Source organism: Calonectris borealis, unplaced genomic scaffold (genome assembly GCF_964195595.1).
Source record: "Calonectris borealis unplaced genomic scaffold, bCalBor7.hap1.2 HAP1_SCAFFOLD_43, whole genome shotgun sequence".
NCBI classification, from domain to species: Eukaryota; Metazoa; Chordata; class Aves; order Procellariiformes; family Procellariidae; genus Calonectris; species Calonectris borealis.
In genome coordinates this window covers 153,658-170,730 of record NW_027441455.1, presented here as the reverse complement: position 1 = coordinate 170,730, position 17,073 = coordinate 153,658, and positions in this window count along the sequence as shown.

Genomic DNA, 17,073 nt, shown 5'->3' with positions numbered 1-17,073 from the left:
ACCAACGGCCCCGGCCCGGGTCCTGGGGCGCCAGTACCCACCGCCCCGTCACATGTCCCAAGGCCCCGGCACCAACAGCCCCGGCCCGAGTCCCGGGTTCTAGGCTCGAACAGGCCTGGCACCAACGGCACCGGCTCGGTCCTGGAGACCCAGCACTAACCGCCCCGCTATGGGTGCCGGGACCCCGGCACCGACCACCCCGGCACCAACAGGCCCAGCAACAACAGTACCGGCCTGGGTCCTGGGGCCCCGGCACTGACAACCCCGGCATGGGACCCGGGTCCCCGGCGACAACAGCCCCGGCACCAACAGCCCCGGCCCGGGTCCTGGGGCCCCAGCACCAACATCCCCAGCACCAACAGCCCCAGCACGGGTCCTGGGTCCCAGCACCAACAGCCCCGGCATCAACAGCCCTGGCCTAGGTCGTGGGGCCCCAGCACCGACCGCCCCGTCACATGTCCCAAGGCCCCGGCACCAACAGCCCCGGCCCGAGTCCCGGGTTCTAGGCTCGAACAGGCCTGGCACCAACGGCACCGGCTCGGTCCTGGAGACCCAGCACTAACCGCCCCGCTATGGGTGCCGGGACCCCGGCACCGACCACCCCGGCACCAACAGGCCCAGCAACAACAGTACCGGCCTGGGTCCTGGGGCCCCGGCACTGACAACCCCGGCATGGGACCCGGGTCCCCGGCGACAACAGCCCCGGCACCAACAGCCCCGGCCCGGGTCCTGGGGCCCCAGCACCAACATCCCCAGCACCAACAGCCCCAGCACGGGTCCTGGGTCCCGGCATCAACAGCCCCGGCATCAACAGCTCTGGCCTAGGTCGTGGGGCCCCAGCACCGACCGCCCCGTCACATGTCCCAAGGCCCCGGCACCAACAGCCCCGGCCCGAGTCCCGGGTTCTAGGCTCGAACAGGCCTGGCACCAACGGCACCGGCTCGGTCCTGGAGACCCAGCACTAACCGCCCCGCTATGGGTGCCGGGACCCCGGCACCGACCACCCCGGCACCAACAGGCCCAGCAACAACAGTACCGGCCTGGGTCCTGGGGCCCCGGCACTGACCGCCTCAGAATGGGTCCCGAGTGACCGGCACAAACATCTCTGGCACCAACAGCCCCAGCCGGGGTTCCGGGACCTGGCACCAACAGCCCTGGCACCAAGAGTACCGACCTGGGTCCCGGGTCCCCGGCACCAACAGCCCCGGCAGCAACAGCGCTGGCCCGGGTTCTGGGGCCCCAGTAGCGACCTCCCCGGCACGGGTCCCGAGGCCCCGGCACCAACAGGCCCGGCCCGAGTCCCGGGTTCCTGGCTCGAACAGATCCGGCACCAACAGCACCGGCTCGGGTCCTGGAACCCCAGCACCAACAGCCCGGGCACGGGTCCCGGGTCCCCGGCACTAACAGCCCTGGCACCAACAGCCCTGACCCGGGTCCTGGGGCCCCAGCACCAACAGCCCCAGCACGGGTCCTGGGCCCCGGCACCGACAGGCCCGGCAACAACAGTACCGGCCTGGGTCCTGGGGCCCCGGCACTGACAACCCCGGCATGGGACCCGGGTCTCCAGCGACAACAGCCCCGGCACCAACAGCCCCGGCCCGGGTCCTGGGGCCCCAGCACCGACCACTCCGTCACAGGTCCCAAGGACCCGGCACCAACAGCCCCGGCCCAAGTCCCGGGTTCTAGGCTCGAACAGGCCTGGCGCCAACGGCACCAGATTGGTCCTGGAGACCCAGCACTAACCGCCCCGGTATGGGTCCAGGGACCCCGGCACCAACAGCCCCAGCACCAACAGCCCCGACCCGGGACCTGGGCCCCAGCACCGAACGCCCTGGCACGGAACCTGGGCCCCGGCACCAACAGGCCCAGCAAAAACAGTACCGGTCTGGGTCCTGGGGCCCCTGCACTGACCGCCTCGGCATGGGTCCCGAGTTCCCGGCACTAACGGCCCCGGCACCAACAGCCCCGGCCCGGGTCCTGGGGCCCCAGCACCGACCACTCCGTCACAGGTCCCAAGGACCCGGCACCAACAGCCCCGGCCCAAGTCCCGGGTTCTAGGCTCGAACAGGCCTGGCGCCAACGGCACCAGATTGGTCCTGGAGACCCAGCAATAACCGCCCCGGTATGGGTCCAGGGACCCCGGCACCAACAGCCCCAGCACCAACAGCCCCGACCCGGGTCCTGGGGCCGCAGTACCGACGGCCCCGGCACGGGTCCCGAGGCCCCGGCACGAGTCCCGGGTTCCTGGCTCGAACAGGCCCAGCACCAACAGCCCCGGCACGGGTCTCGGGGCCCTGGCACTAACAACCCTGGCACCACCAGCCCCGACCTGGGTCCTGGGGTCCCAGCACCGACCGCCCCGGTATTGGTCTAGGGGCACCGGCACCAACGGCTCCAGCAGCAACAGCCCCAGCCCGGATCCCGGGGCCCCGACACCAACAGTCCCGGCCCGGGTTTCAGGGCCCCAGCACGGACCACCCCAGCACGGATGCTGGGGCCCCAGAACCGACCGCCCCGGCCCGGGTTCCGGGGCCCTGGCACCAACGGCCCTGGCACCAACAGTACCGGCCTGGGTCCCGGGTCCCCGGCACCAACAGCCCCAGCCCGAGTCCAGGGTTCCTGGCTCGAACAGGTCCGGCACCAACAGCACCATCTCCGATCCTGGAGCCCCAGCACCAACCGCCCCGGCACGGGTCCCGGGTCCCCGCACCAGAGCCCCGGCACCAACAGCCCCGACCTGGGTCCTGCGGCACTAGCACCCACCGCAACGGCACGGGTCCCAGGATCCCTGCAACAACATTCCCGGCACCAACAACCCTGGCCCATGTCCTGGGGCCCCAGTGCCGACCGCCACGTCACATGTCCCAAGGCCCCGGCACCAACAGCCCCGGCCCGAGTCCCGGGTTCTAGGCTCGAACAGGCCTGGCACCAACGGCACCGGCTCGGTCCTGGAGACCCAGCACTAACCGCCCCGCTATGGGTGCCGGGACCCCGGCACCGACCACCCCGGCACCAACAGGCCCAGCAACAACAGTACCGGCCTGGGTCCTGGGGCCCCGGCACTGAGCGCCTCAGAATGGGTCCCGAGTGACCGGCACAAACATCTCTGGCACCAACAGCCCCAGCCGGGGTTCCGGGACCTGGCACCAACAGCCCTGGCACCAAGAGTACCGACCTGGGTCCCGGGTCCCCGGCACCAACAGCCCCGGCAGCAACAGCGCTGGCCCGGGTTCTGGGGCCCCAGTAGCGACCTCCCCGGCACGGGTCCCGAGGCCCCGGCACCAACAGGCCCGGCCCGAGTCCCGGGTTCCTGGCTCGAACAGATCCGGCACCAACAGCTCCGGCTCGGGTCCTGGAACCCCAGCACCAACAGCCCCGGCACGGGTCCCGGGTCCCCGGCACTAACAGCCCTGGCACCAACAGCCCTGACCCGGGTCCTGGGGCCCCAGCACCAACAGCCCCAGCACGGGTCGTGGGCCCCGGCACCAACAGGCCCGGCAACAACAGTACCGGCCTGGGTCCTGGGGCCCCGGCACTGACAACCCCGGCATGGGACCTGGGTCCCCGGCGACAACAGCCCCGGCACCAACAGCCCCGGCCCGGGTCCTGGGGCCCCAGCACCGACCACTCCGTCACAGGTCCCAAGGACCCGGCACCAACAGCCCCGGCCCAAGTCCCGGGTTCTAGGCTCGAACAGGCCTGGCGCCAACGGCACCAGATTCGTCCTGGAGACCCAGCAATAACCGCTCCGGTATGGGTCCAGGGACCCCGGCACCAACAGCCCCAGCACCAACAGCCCCGACCCGGGTCCTGGGGCCGCAGTACCGACGGCCCCGGCACGGGTCCCGAGGCCCCGGCACGAGTCCCGGGTTCCTGGCTCGAACAGGCCCAGCACCAACAGCCCCGGCACGGGTCTCGGGGCCCTGGCACTAACAACCCTGGCACCACCAGCCCCGACCTGGGTCCTGGGGTCCCAGCACCGACCGCCCCGGTATTGGTCTAGGGGCACCGGCACCAACGGCTCCAGCAGCAACAGCCCCAGCCCGGATCCCGGGGCCCCGACACCAACAGTCCCGGCCCGGGTTTCAGGGCCCCAGCACGGACCACCCCAGCACGGATGCTGGGGCCCCAGAACCGACCGCCCCGGCCCGGGTTCCGGGGCCCTGGCACCAACGGCCCTGGCACCAACAGTACCGGCCTGGGTCCCGGGTCCCCGGCACCAACAGCCCCAGCCCGAGTCCAGGGTTCCTGGCTCGAACAGGTCCGGCACCAACAGCACCATCTCCGATCCTGGAGCCCCAGCACCAACCGCCCCGGCACGGGTCCTGGGTCCCCGCACCAGAGCCCCGCACCAACAGCCCCGACCTGGGTCCTGCGGCACTAGCACCCACCGCAACGGCACGGGTCCCAGGATCCCTGCAACAACATTCCCGGCACCAACAACCCTGGCCCATGTCCTGGGGCCCCAGTGCCGACCGCCCCGTCACATGTCCCAAGGCCCCGGCACCAACAGCCCCGGCCCGAGTCCCGGGTTCTAGGCTCGAACAGGCCTGGCACCAACGGCACCGGCTCGGTCCTGGAGACCCAGCACTAACCGCCCCGCTATGGGTGCCGGGACCCCGGCACCGACCACCCCGGCACCAACAGGCCCAGCAACAACAGTACCGGCCTGGGTCCTGGGGCCCCGGCACTGAGCGCCTCAGAATGGGTCCCGAGTAACCGGCACAAACATCTCTGGCACCAACAGCCCCAGCCAGGGTTCCGGGACCTGGCACCAACAGCCCTGGCACCAAGAGTACCGACCTGGGTCCCGGGTCCCCGGCACCAACAGCCCCGGCAGCAACAGCGCTGGACCGGGTCCTGGAGCCCCAGCACCAACAGCCCCGGCACGGGTCTCGGGGCCCTGGCACTAACAACCCTGGCACCACCAGCCCCGACCTGGGTCCTGGGGTCCCAGCACTGACCGCCCCGGTATTGGTCTAGGGGCACCGGCACCAACGGCTCCAGCACCAGCAGCACCGGCCCGGGTTTCAGGGCCCCAGCACGGAGCAGCCCAGCACGGGTCCTGGGGCCACAGAACCTTCCACCCCGGCCCCAGTTCCGGGGCACTGGCACCAACAGCCCTGGAACCAACAGCCCCGGCACGAACACCCCCTACCGAGTCCCGGGTTCTTGGCTCGAACAGGCCTGGCACCAACGGCACCGGCTCGGGTCCTGCAGCCCCAGCACCGACCGCCTCGGAATGGGTCCCGTGTCCCCGGCACCAACAGCCCCGGCACCAACAGCACCGGCCCGGATCCTGGGGCCCCGGCACCAACAGTCCTGGCCCGGGTTTCAGGGTCCCAGCGCGGAGCACCCCAGCACGGGTCCTGGGGCGCCAGAACTGACCGCCCCGGCCTGGGTCTCGGGTCCCCGGCACCAACAGCAGGGTTCCTGGCTCGAACAGGTCCGGCACCAACAGCACCAGCTCCGGTCCTGGAGCCCCAGCACCAACCGCCCCGGCACGGGTCCCGGGTCCCCGCACCAGAGCCCCGGCACCAACAGCCCCGACCTCGGTCCTGCGGCACTAGCACCCACCGCTCCGGCACGGGTCCCAGGACCCCTGCAACAACATTCCCGGCACCAACAACCCTGGCCCATGTCCTGGGGCCCCAGTGCCGACCGCCCCGTCACGGGTCCCGATGCCTCAGCACCAACAGCCCCGGCCCGAGTCCCGGGTTCCTGGCTCGAACAGGCCCAGCACCAAAAGCACCGGCTCGGGTCCTGGAGCCCCAGCACCAACAGCCCCGGCACGGGTCCCGGGTCCCCGGCCCTAACAGCCCCGGCACCACCAGCCCCGACCCGGGTTATGGAGCCCCAGCACCAACAGCCCCGGCCCGGATCCCGGGGCCCTGGCACCAACAGCTCCTACCCGCGTCCCGGGGTCCCAGCACCGACCTCCCCGGCATGGGTCCTGGGCCCCGGCACCAACAGGCCCGGAAACAACAGTACCGGCCTGGGTCCTGGGGCCCCGGCACTGACCGCCCCAGCATGGGTCCTTGGTCCCTGGCACCAATAGCCCCGGCAGCAACAGCTCTGGCCCGGGTCCTGGGTCCCCCGCACCAGCCGCCCCATCACAGGTCCCAAGGCCCCGGCACCAACAGCCCTGGCAACAACAGTACCAGCCTGGGTCTCAGGGCCCCGGCAGCAACAGCCCTGTCCTGGGTCCTGGGGCCCCAGCACCGACCGCCCCGGCACGGGTCCCGGGTCCCCTGCAACAACAGTCCTGGCACCAACAGCCCTATATATATATGTAAAAGATAGTGGTGATTAATTGAAATGTATTGAAAAATGTGAGACCTAAGCATAACGTAAATGGTATGGAATAAGGGGTGGATACTGTCCTGGTTTCGGCTGGGATAGGGTTAATTTTCTTCCTAGTGCTGTGTTTTGGATTTAGTACGAGGAGGATGTTGATAACATACTGATGTTTTCAGTTGTTGCTAAGTGCCCTCCTAGTCCCAGGACAGCTCCCATGCCTACTGACTGAGCTAGGTACACGAGATGGGAGGGAACATAATCAGGACAGCCAGCCCAGATGGCTAATGGGGTATTCCATACCATGTGACGTCATGCTCAGTATATGAAGGGTAGGCGTGATCCAGGAAGTAACGATCGCTACTTGGTTATCGGTCAGCGTGGGTGGTGAGCAATTGCATTGTGTATCACTCATTTTGTATATTCTATCATTATTATTATTATTATTATTATTTTCCCTCTTCTGTTCTATTAAACTGTCTTTATCTCAACCCATGAGTTTTTCTCACTCCTACCCTTCCGATTCTCTCCCCGTGCGACTGGGGGGGGCGGGGGGAGTGAGCGAGCGGCTGCGTGGTATTTGGCTGCCTGCCAGATTAAACCACGACACCCAGGAACAAAACCAGAGCGTGGGGAAAAAAGCCACAGCCACAGAAACAAAACCAGGGCACGTGGAAAAAAACCAAATCCTGCGGGAGAAAACCACAGCCCGGGGAACAAAACCAGGGCCCGGGGAACAAAACCAGGGCCTGTGGCATATAACCAGAGCCCACGGGAGAAAGGCAAAGGCCCAGGAACAAAACCAGAGCCCCAGGAAAGAAAACAGAACCCCAGGAAAGAAAACAGAACCCCAGGAAAAAAAACAGATGCCTAGGGAGAAAGTCAGAGCCCCAGGGACAAAGCCAGAGCCCCAAGAACAAAACCAGAGCCCCAGGGACAAAGCCAGGGTCCGGGGAACAAAGCCAGAGCCCGGGGAACAAAACCAGGGCCCCGGGAACAAAACCAGGGCCCCGGGAACAAAACCAGGGCCCCGCGGGGAAAAAAGCGAGCCCGCGGGGAAAAACCAGAGCCCCAGGAAAAGAACCAGAGCGCCAGGAAAAGAACCAGAGCGCCAGGAAAAGAACCAGAGGCCGCGGGATAAAACCAGAGCCCCAGGAAGAAAACCAGAGCCCCAGGGACAAAGCCAGAGCCCCAGGGACAAAGCCAGAGCCCCAGGGACAAAGCCAGAGCCCCAGGGACAAAGCCAGAGCCCCAGGAAGAAAACCAGAGGCCCGGGGACAAAGCCAGAGACCCGGGGACAAAGCCAGGGGCCCGGGGACAAAGCCAGGGGCCCGGGGACAAAGCCAGGGGCCCGGGGACAAAGCCAGGGGCCCGGGGACAAAGCCAGGGGCCCGGGGAACAAAACGAGACCGAGGAACAAAACCAGATCCCGCGGGAGAAAACCAGAGCCCGGGGAACAAAGCCAGAGCCCGGGGAACAAAGCCAGAGCCCGCGGGAAAAAAAGCGAGCCCCAGGGAAAGAACCAGAGCCCCAGGAAAAGAACCAGAGTTCGCGTGAAAAAACCAGAGCCCGCGGGAAAAAACCACAGCCCGTGGGGAAAAAACCACAGCCAGGAGAACAAAACCAGAGTCCCAGGGACAAAGCCAGGGTGCGGGGCACAAAACTAGAGCCCCAGGAACAAAACCAGAGCCTGCAGCAGAAAACCAGAGCTCCAGGAACAAAACCAGGGCCCCAGGGATGAACCAGAGGCCCAGAAACAGAAGCAAAAGCCCAGGGACAAAACCAGGGCACGGGGAAAAAAACCAGGGCCCGGGAAAAAAAACAGGGCCCAACGAAAAAAAACAGGGCCCCGGGGCAAACAACCAGGGCCCGGTGAAAAAAACAGACCCCGGGGAAAAAAACCAGAGCCCGGGGAAAAAAACCAGGGCCCGGGGAAAAAAACCAGGGCCCGGGGAAAAAAACCAGGGCCCGGGGAAAAAAAACAGGGCCCGGGGAAAAAAAACAGGGCCCGGGGAAAAAAACCAGGGCCCGGGGAAAACAACCAGGGCCCGGGGAAAACAACCAGGGCCCGGGGAAAACAACCAGGGCCCCGGGGCAAACAACCAGGGCCCCGGGGAAAAAAACAGACCCCGGGAAAAAAACCAGAGCCCGGGGAAAAAAACCAGGGCCCGGGGAAAAAAACCAGGGCCCGGGGAAAACAAACCAGGGCCCCGGGAACAAAACCAGGGCCCCGGGGAAAACAACCAGGGCCCGGGGAAAACAACCAGGGCCCGGGGAAAACAACCAGGGCCCCGGGGAAAACAACCAGGGCCCCGGGAACAAAACCAGGGCCCGGGGAAAAAAACCAGGGCCCCGGGAACAAAACCAGGGCCCCGGGAACAAAACCAGGGCCCCGGGGAACAAAACCAGAGGCCGGGGAACAAAACCAGAGGCCGGGGAACAAAACCAGAGGCCGGGGAACAAAACCAGAGGCCGGGGAACAAAACCAGAGGCCGGGGAACAAAACCAGAGGCCGGGGAACAAAACCAAACACCTAGGGAGAAATCCAGAGCCCCAGGGACAAAGCCAGAGCCCCAGGGACAAAGCCAGAGCCCCAGGGACAAAGCCAGGGTCTGAGGAAAAAAAAAAGAGCCCCGGGAACAAAACAAGAGCCCCAGGAACAAAACAAGAGCCCGCGGGAGAAAACCAGAGCCCCAGGAACAAAATCAGAGCTCGCGTGAGAATATCAGGGCTCCAGGAAAAAAAACAGAGTCCCAGGGACAAAGCCAGAGCACCAAGGACAAAACCAGAGGCCCATGGAGAAAACCAGAGACCCTAGAACAAAACCAAACTCCATGGAACTAAACCAGAGACCCAGGAACAAAACCAGAGCCCGCGGGAGAAAGCCGGAGCCGGGGAACAAAACCAGAGCCCGGGAAACAAAACCAGGGCCAGGAAACAAAACCAGTACCCCGGGAACAAAACTTGTGGCCCCGGGAGAAAAACAGAGCCACAGGAACAAAAACAGAGCACCAAGAACAAAACCAGACCTCCACGGACAAAGCCAGAGCTCCACGGACAAAGCCAGAGGCCCTAGGACAAAACCAAACTCCGTGAAACGAAAAAAGAGTCCCAGGAACAAAACCAGAGCCTGCGGGAGAAAACCAGAGCCCAGGAAGAAAACCAGAGGCCCAGGGACAAAGCCAGAGCACTAGGGACAAAGCCAGGGGCCCGGGGACAAAGCCACAGTGTCAGGGATAAATCCAGAGGCCCAGGGACAAAGCCAGAGCCCCAGGGACAAAGCCAGAGCCTGGGGAACAAAACGAGAGCCCGGGGAACAATACCAGAGCCCCGGGAACAAATCCAGAGCCTGCCGGAGAAAACCAGAGCCGCGGGAGAAAACCAGAGCCCAGAGAACAAAAGCAGAGCCCGCAGGAAAAAACTAGCGGTCCAGGAACAAATCCAGATACCCAGGAAAATAATCTGATCCAAAGGAAAAAAACCAGAGCCCCAGGGACAAAGCCAGAGCCCCAGCCACAAAACCAGAGCCCCAGTAAAAAAAAACAGAACCCGCGGGAGAAAACCAGAGCCCGGGGAAAAAAACAGAGCCCGGGGAAAAAAACAGAGCCCGGTAAACAAAACCAGAGCCTGGGGAACAAAACCAGGGTCCGGGGAACAAAAGCAGAGGGCGCAGGAGGAAACTAGAGCCCGGGGAACAAAACCAGACCCCGAAGAAGAAAGCCACAGCCACAGGAACAAAACTGTGGCCCGTGAAGAAAAACAAATCCTGCGGGAGTAAACCAGGGCACGGGAAACAAAACCAGGGCCCGGGGAACAAAACCAGGGCCTGCAGGAGATAACCAGAGCTCACGGGAGAAAACCAGAGCCCCAGGAATAAAACCAGAGCCCCAGGAAAAAAAACAGAGACCTAGGGACAAAGCCAGAGCCCCAGGGACAAAGCCAGAGCCCCAGGGACAAAGCCAGAGCCCCAGGGACAAAGCCAGGGTCCGGGGCACAAAACTAGAGCCCCAGGAACAAAACCAGAGCCTACAGGAGAAAACCAGAGCTCCAGGAACAAAACCAGGGCCCCAGGAAGAAAACCAGGGCCCCAGGAAGAAAACCAGAACCCGCGGGATAAAACCAGAGCCTGCGGGATAAAAGCAGAACCCCAGGGACAAAGCAGAGCCCGGGGAACAAAACCAGAGTCCGGGGAAGAAAACCAGAGCCCCAGGGACAAAGCCAGAGCTCCACGGACAAAGCCAGAGCTCCACGGACAAAGCCAGAGCTCCACGGACAAAGCCAGAGGCCCAGGGAGAAAACCAGAGACCCTAGGACAAAACCAAACTCCGTGAAACAAAAAAAGAGTCCCAGGAACAAAACCAGAGCCTGCGGGAGAAAACCAGAGCCCAGGAAGAAAACCAGAGGCCCAGGGACAAAGCCAGAGGCCCGGGGACAAAGCCAGGGGCCCGGGGACAAAGCCAGGGGCCCGGGGACAAAGCCAGGGGCCCGGGGACAAAGCCACAGTGTCAGGGATAAATCCAGAGGCCCAGGGACAAAGCCAGAGCCCCAGGAACAAAGCCAGAGCCTGGGGAACAAAACGAGAGCCCGGGGAACAAAAGCAGAGCCCGCAGGAAAAAACTAGCGGTCCAGGAACAAATCCAGATACCCAGGAAAATAATCTGATCCCCAGGAAAAAAACCAGAGCCCCAGGGACAAAGCCAGAGCCCCAGCCAAAAAAACAGAGCCCCATTAAAAAAAAACAGAGCCCGCGGGAGAAAACCAGAGCCCAGGGAAAAAAACAGAGCCCGGTAAACAAAACCAGAGCCTAGGGAACAAAAGCAGGGTCCGGGGAACAAAAGCAGGGTCCGGGGAACAAAAGCAGAGGCCGCAGGAGGAAACTAGAGCCCGGGGAACAAAACCAGACCCCGAAGAAGAAAGCCACAGCCACAGGAACAAAACTGTGGCCCATAAAGAAAAACAAATCCTGCGGGAGTAATCCAGGGCACGGGAAACAAAACCAGGGCCCGGGGAACAAAACCAGGGCCCGCAGGAGATAACCAGAGCTCACGGGAGAAAACCAGAGCCCCAGAAATAAAACCAGAGCCCCAGGAAAAAAAAACAGAGTCTCAGGAAAAAAAACAGAGACCTAGGGACAAAGCCAGAGGCCCAGGGAAAAAACCAGAGCCCCAGGGACAAAACCAGAGCCCGCGCGAGAAAACCAGAGCCCGCGCGAGAAAACCAGAGCCCGCGCGAGAAAACCAGAGCCCGCGCGAGAAAACCAGAGCCCGCGCGAGAAAACCAGAGCCCGCGCGAGAAAACCAGAGCCCGCGCGAGAAAACCAGAGCCCGCGCGAGAAAACCAGAGCCCGCGCGAGAAAACCAGAGCCCGCGCGAGAAAACCAGAGCTCCAGGAACAAAACCATAGGATAGGGAAGAAAACCAGGGCCCGGGGAAGAAAACCAGGGCCCGGGGAAGAAAACCAGGGCCCCATGGACAAAGCCAGACACCCGGGAAAAAGCCAGAGCCCCTCAGAAATAGCCGGAGCCCCAGGGAGAAAGCCAGAGCCCCAGGGAGAAAGCCGAAGCTCGGGGAACAAAACCAGAGCACGGAGAACAAAACCAGAGCACTTGGAAGTATACCAGAGCCCCAGGAAAAAAAACAGAGCCCCAGGAACAAAGACAGAGCCCCCGGGAGAAAGCCAGAGCCCCAGCCACAAAGCCAGAGCCCCAGCCACAAAGCCAGAGCCCCAGTACAAAAAAAACAGAGCCTGCGGGAGAAAACCAGAGCTTGGGGAAAAAACCACAGCCCGGGAAATAAAACCAGAGCCTGGGGAACAAAACCAGGGTCTGGGGAACAAAACGAGAGCCCGGGGAACAAAACCAGAACCCGGGGAACAAAACCAGGGCACCAGGAAAAAAACCAGGTTGCCAGGAAAAAAAACAGGGCACAGGAACAAAATCAGAGCCCGCGAGAGAAAACCAGAGCCCATAGAAGAAAGCCACAGCCACAGGAACAAAACCAGGGCCCGCGGAAGAAAACCAAACCCTGCCGGAGAAAACACGGCCTGGGGAAGAAAACCAGGATCCAGAGAACAAAACCAGGGCCCGCAGGAGAAAACCAGTGCCCCAGGAACAAAACCAGAGCCCTAGGAAAAAAACAGGGACCCAGGAACAAAACCAGAGCCCCAGGAAAAAAAGAAGAGACCTATGGACAAAGCCAGAGCCCCAGAGAAAAAGCCAGAGCCCCAGGGACAAAGCAAGGGTCCAGGGAACAAAACTACAGATCCAGGAACAAAATCAGAGCCCGCGGGAGAAAACCAGGGCTCCAGGAAAAAAAACAGAGCTCCAGGGACAAAGCCAGAGCTCCAGGGATAAAGCCAGAGCACCAAGGACAAAACCAGAGGCCCAGGGACAAAGCCAGATACCCTAGAACAAAGTCAAACTCCATGGAACTAAACCAGAGCCCGGGAACAAAACCAGAGGCCCAGGGACAAACCAGAGCCCCAGGAACAAAATGAAAGCCCCAGGAAGAAAACCAAGGCCCGCGGGAGAAAACCAGAACCCGGGGAACAAAACCAGAGCCCCAAAGAGAAAGCCAGAGCCCCAGGGACAAAACTAGAGCTCCAGGGACAAATCCAGAGCCCCAGGGATAAAGCCAGAGGCCCAGGGTCAAAGCCAGGGACCGGGGTACAAAACCAGGGCCCGGGGCAAAAAACTAAATCCCGAGGAAAAAAACCAGGGCCCAGGGGAGAAAACCAGGGCCTGCGGGAGAAAACCAGGGCCCGCGGGAGAAAACCAGGGCCCGCGGGAGAAAACCAGGGCCCGCGGGAGAAAACCAGAGTCCCAGGATGTAAACCAAGGCCCGCAGGAGAAAACTAGAGCTCGGGGAACAGAACAGAGCCTGGGGAACAAAACCAGAGCCCTCGGGAGAAAGCCAGACACCAGGAAACAAAACCAGAGTCCGAAGAAGAAAGTCAGAGCCCTAGGAACAAAACCCGGGCCGGCGGAAGAAAAACACATCCTGCATGAGAAAACCAGGGCCCGGGGAACAAAACCAGGGCCCCAGGGACAAAGCCCAAGCCCCAGGGACAAAGCCCAAGCCCCAGGGACAAAGCCCGAGCCCCAGGGACAAAGCCCGAGCCCAGGGTACAAAACCAGAACCCCAGGGACCAAACCAGGGGCCAATGAACAAAACCAGAGACCAATGAACAAAACCAGGGCTCCAGGAAAAAAACAAAAGTTCCAGGAAAAAAAACAGAGCCCCAGGAAGAAAACCAGAGCCCCAGGGACAGAGCCAGAGCCGCAGGGACAAAGCCAGAGCCCCAGGAACAAAATCAAGTCCCGCGGGAGAAAACCAGAGACTGGGGAACAAAACCAGAGCCCTAGGGACAAAGCCAGAGCCCTAGGGACAAAGCCAGAGCCCCAGGGACAAAGCCAGAGCCCCAGGGACAAAGCCAGCACCCCAGGAACAAAACCAGTGCCCAGGGAACAGAACTAAGGCCCCAGGAACAAAGCCAGAGCCCGCGCGAGAAAATCAGAGCCCGGAGAACACTACCAGAGCGCCAGGAACAAAACCAGAGCCCCAGGAACAAAACCTGTGATAGAGGGAACTAACACTTTAGGGTTAACAGCAGAGCCATTGTCTGACTTACTAGTGTAATCTTTTGTAGCTAGCAACTGGATAGACAAGATGCTGTTATAAGCATAGGAAATATTGCAAGCAGAATTTACAAAGGCTGTGTAGATAACAGGATCCTTGAATTACTAAACTAACTAAAAATTCCTGACTGAGACCTTACTGTAGTGCATCCTCCCACTTGATAAGAGAGGATAGACCTTGAGCTGGCTCCTTAGGCCTCCTGTGTAACACCTGTGATGAGATAAGTGTCCTATATAAATCACTAACAACGAACAACTGTGAAGGGATAAGTGTTAAAGGACAAGATAACCTGATGCCTCGTTACATTCCAAGAGTGGAGGAACTGATGAGTTAATTAAGTGACCATATATAGACAAAGGAAGCCCAGAGTCCAACTAACAGACACAGTGAAGAAGACTATGGACGACCACCGGAGAAGGAAAGGACTCTAACCCTAATTTTACTGCGCATGCTTGGACTTTATAAATGACTTCCAGGAACTGATTACCATAAGACCACCTTTTCTAAGGAATGTAATGAATATGTATATATTGATTGCATATAACCCCTGTAAGTTAAGTACCCTGGCGCGCACGACTTTGGTGGGACTACCCCCCGTGCTGCCCAGCGCTGAACAAACATACTTACTTTATAAACTTTTAGTTTGTGGAGTCTGATTTCCGCATGTCACCAGAGCCCGCGGGATAGAGCCAGAGCCCCAGGGACAAAGCCAGAGCCCCAGGAACAAACCCAGAGCCGCAGGAAAAAAAACCCCGGCCCGGGTCACTAGGCCCAGGCACCTACAGCCCCGGCCCAGGTCCCGAGTCCCAGGCACCAACAGCCCCGGCCTGGGTCCCAGGGCCCTGACATGAAAAGCCCCGGCTGGGGTCCCGGGGCCCCGGCACCGACTGCCCCGGCCCGGGTACTGAGGAACGGGCACCAACAGCCCCGGCACCAACAGCCCCGGCACCAACAGCCCCGGCCCGGGTTCCAGGGCCCTGGACTGAGAGGCCCGGCCCAGGTCCCAGGGTGTGGCACGATTTTTATTAAATAACGGACATCCTATGAACACTCCAAGCACTGAGGGTTTGTTAACAACAGTATAAGGTAAAGGGTTGCTGAAGAGCAATTGTGGTTTTAGAGTCTCTGAAGTGATAGCAGAATAGGGAAGCAGGCTGAGGAATGTAACTATCAACAGATTAGGTAACGGAATGCAGGTGGGGAAGCGTTCGCGTGGACACCTGCTTTTGACCAATCTGTGTATATTAAGATTCGTGTGCTTGCTGACTGTAGACCAACAGGGGGACTAGATGTGTGTGTATCTGGGTAGAAGAATGTATATAAACCGAGCTATTTGGGCAATAAAGTGGCATTAACTTGATCACGTTGGTCGCTGTGTTGTGTCCAAGACTTCCGCGTCTGCACCGGGGCCCAAGCACCAACAGCCCCGGACCCCGTTCCCGGGGCCCCAGCACTAACAGCCCTGGCCCGGGTTCCGGAGTTCCGGCACCAACAGCCCCGGCCCGGGTTTTAGGGCCCCGGCAACAAAAGCCCGGGTCCGGGTTTTAGGGCCCCGGCACCAACAGCCCCGGTCCAGGTCCTGGGTCCCCGGCAACGACAGCCCTGGCCCGGGTCCCCGGGCCCCGGCACCAACAGCCCCGGCACCAACAGCACCAGCCAGGGTCCCGGGGCCACGGAACCAACAACTGGGGCCCGGGTTTCGTGGCCCCGGCAGCAACAGCCCCAGCCAGGGACCCGGGGCACCGGCCCCAACAGCCCCGGCCCAAGTCCCGGGACCCCGGTACCGACGGCCCGGCACAGGTACCGAGACCTGGGCACCTAAAGCCCAGCCCCGGTTCCGGGGGCCCTGGCACCGACCACCCCGGCACAGGTCCTGAGGCACGGGAACCAACAGCTCCGGCACGGGTCCCTGAGCCCCGGCACCAAAAGCCCCGGCTGGGGTCTGGCACGGGTCCCGGGACCCAGACACCGACCGCCCTGGCATGGGACCCGGGTCCCCGGCACCTACAGCCCCGGCATCAACATCCCCGGCCCGGCTCCTGGGGCCCCAGCACGGACCGCCCCGGTACGACTCCCGAGGCCCCTGCAGCAACAGGCTCGGCAACAACAGTACCGGCCTGGGTCCCAGGTCCCAGCAACGAACAGCCCCGGCTGCAACAGCCCTGGCCCAGGTCCTGGGGCCCGAGCACCGGCTGCCCCGGCACAGGTCCCGAGACACGGGCACCAATACCCCGGCCCAGGTGCTGGGGTCCCGGCACCAACAGCGCCGACACGTGTTTCAGGGCCCCGCACCGACCGCCCCAGCACAGGTCCTGGGGCCCCAGCACTGATCGCCCCGGCCCGGGTTCCTGGGCCCCGGCACCAACATGCCCAGCAACAACAGTACTGGCCTTGGTCCTGGTGTCCCGGCACCAAAAGCCCGGCAGCAACAGCTCTGGCCCGGGTCCTGAGGCCCCGGCACCGACCGCCCCATCATGGGTCCCGAAGCCCAAGCACCAACAGCCCCGGCACAAACAGTCCCGGCCCAGATTCCGGAGCCCCGGCACCGACTGCCCCGGCACAGGTCCTGGGACCCCGGCACCGACCGCAGTGGCATGGGTCCCTGGGCCCCGGCATCAACATGCCCAGCACCAACAGCACTGGCCTGGGGCCCAGGTCCCCACACCAACAGAAGCGGCCTGTGTTAAAGGGCCCTGGCACAGATCGCCCCGGCCCGGGTCCCTGGTTGCCAGCACCAACAGCCCCGGCCCGGGTCCCGGGGCCCCGGCACCAACAGTCCCAGCCCAGGTTTCAGGGACCCGGCACCGACTGCCCCAGCAAGGTTCCTAGGGTCCCAGCACGAACAGCCTCGGCCCGGGTCCCGGGGCCCCGGCACTAACAGGCCCGGCAGCAACAGTACCGGCCTGGGTCCCAGGTCCCCGCAACCAACAGCCCCGGCAGCAACAGCCCTGGCACGGGTCCTGGGGCACCAAGATCGACCGCCCCGGCACAGGTCCCGAGACTCGGTCACCAACAGCCCTGGCCCGGGTCTTGGGTTCTTGGCACCAACATTCCCGGCCCGGGTTTCAGGGCCCTGGCACCGACCACCCCAGGACGGGTCCTGGGGGCGCAGCTCCAACCGCCCAGGCCGAGTCGCAGG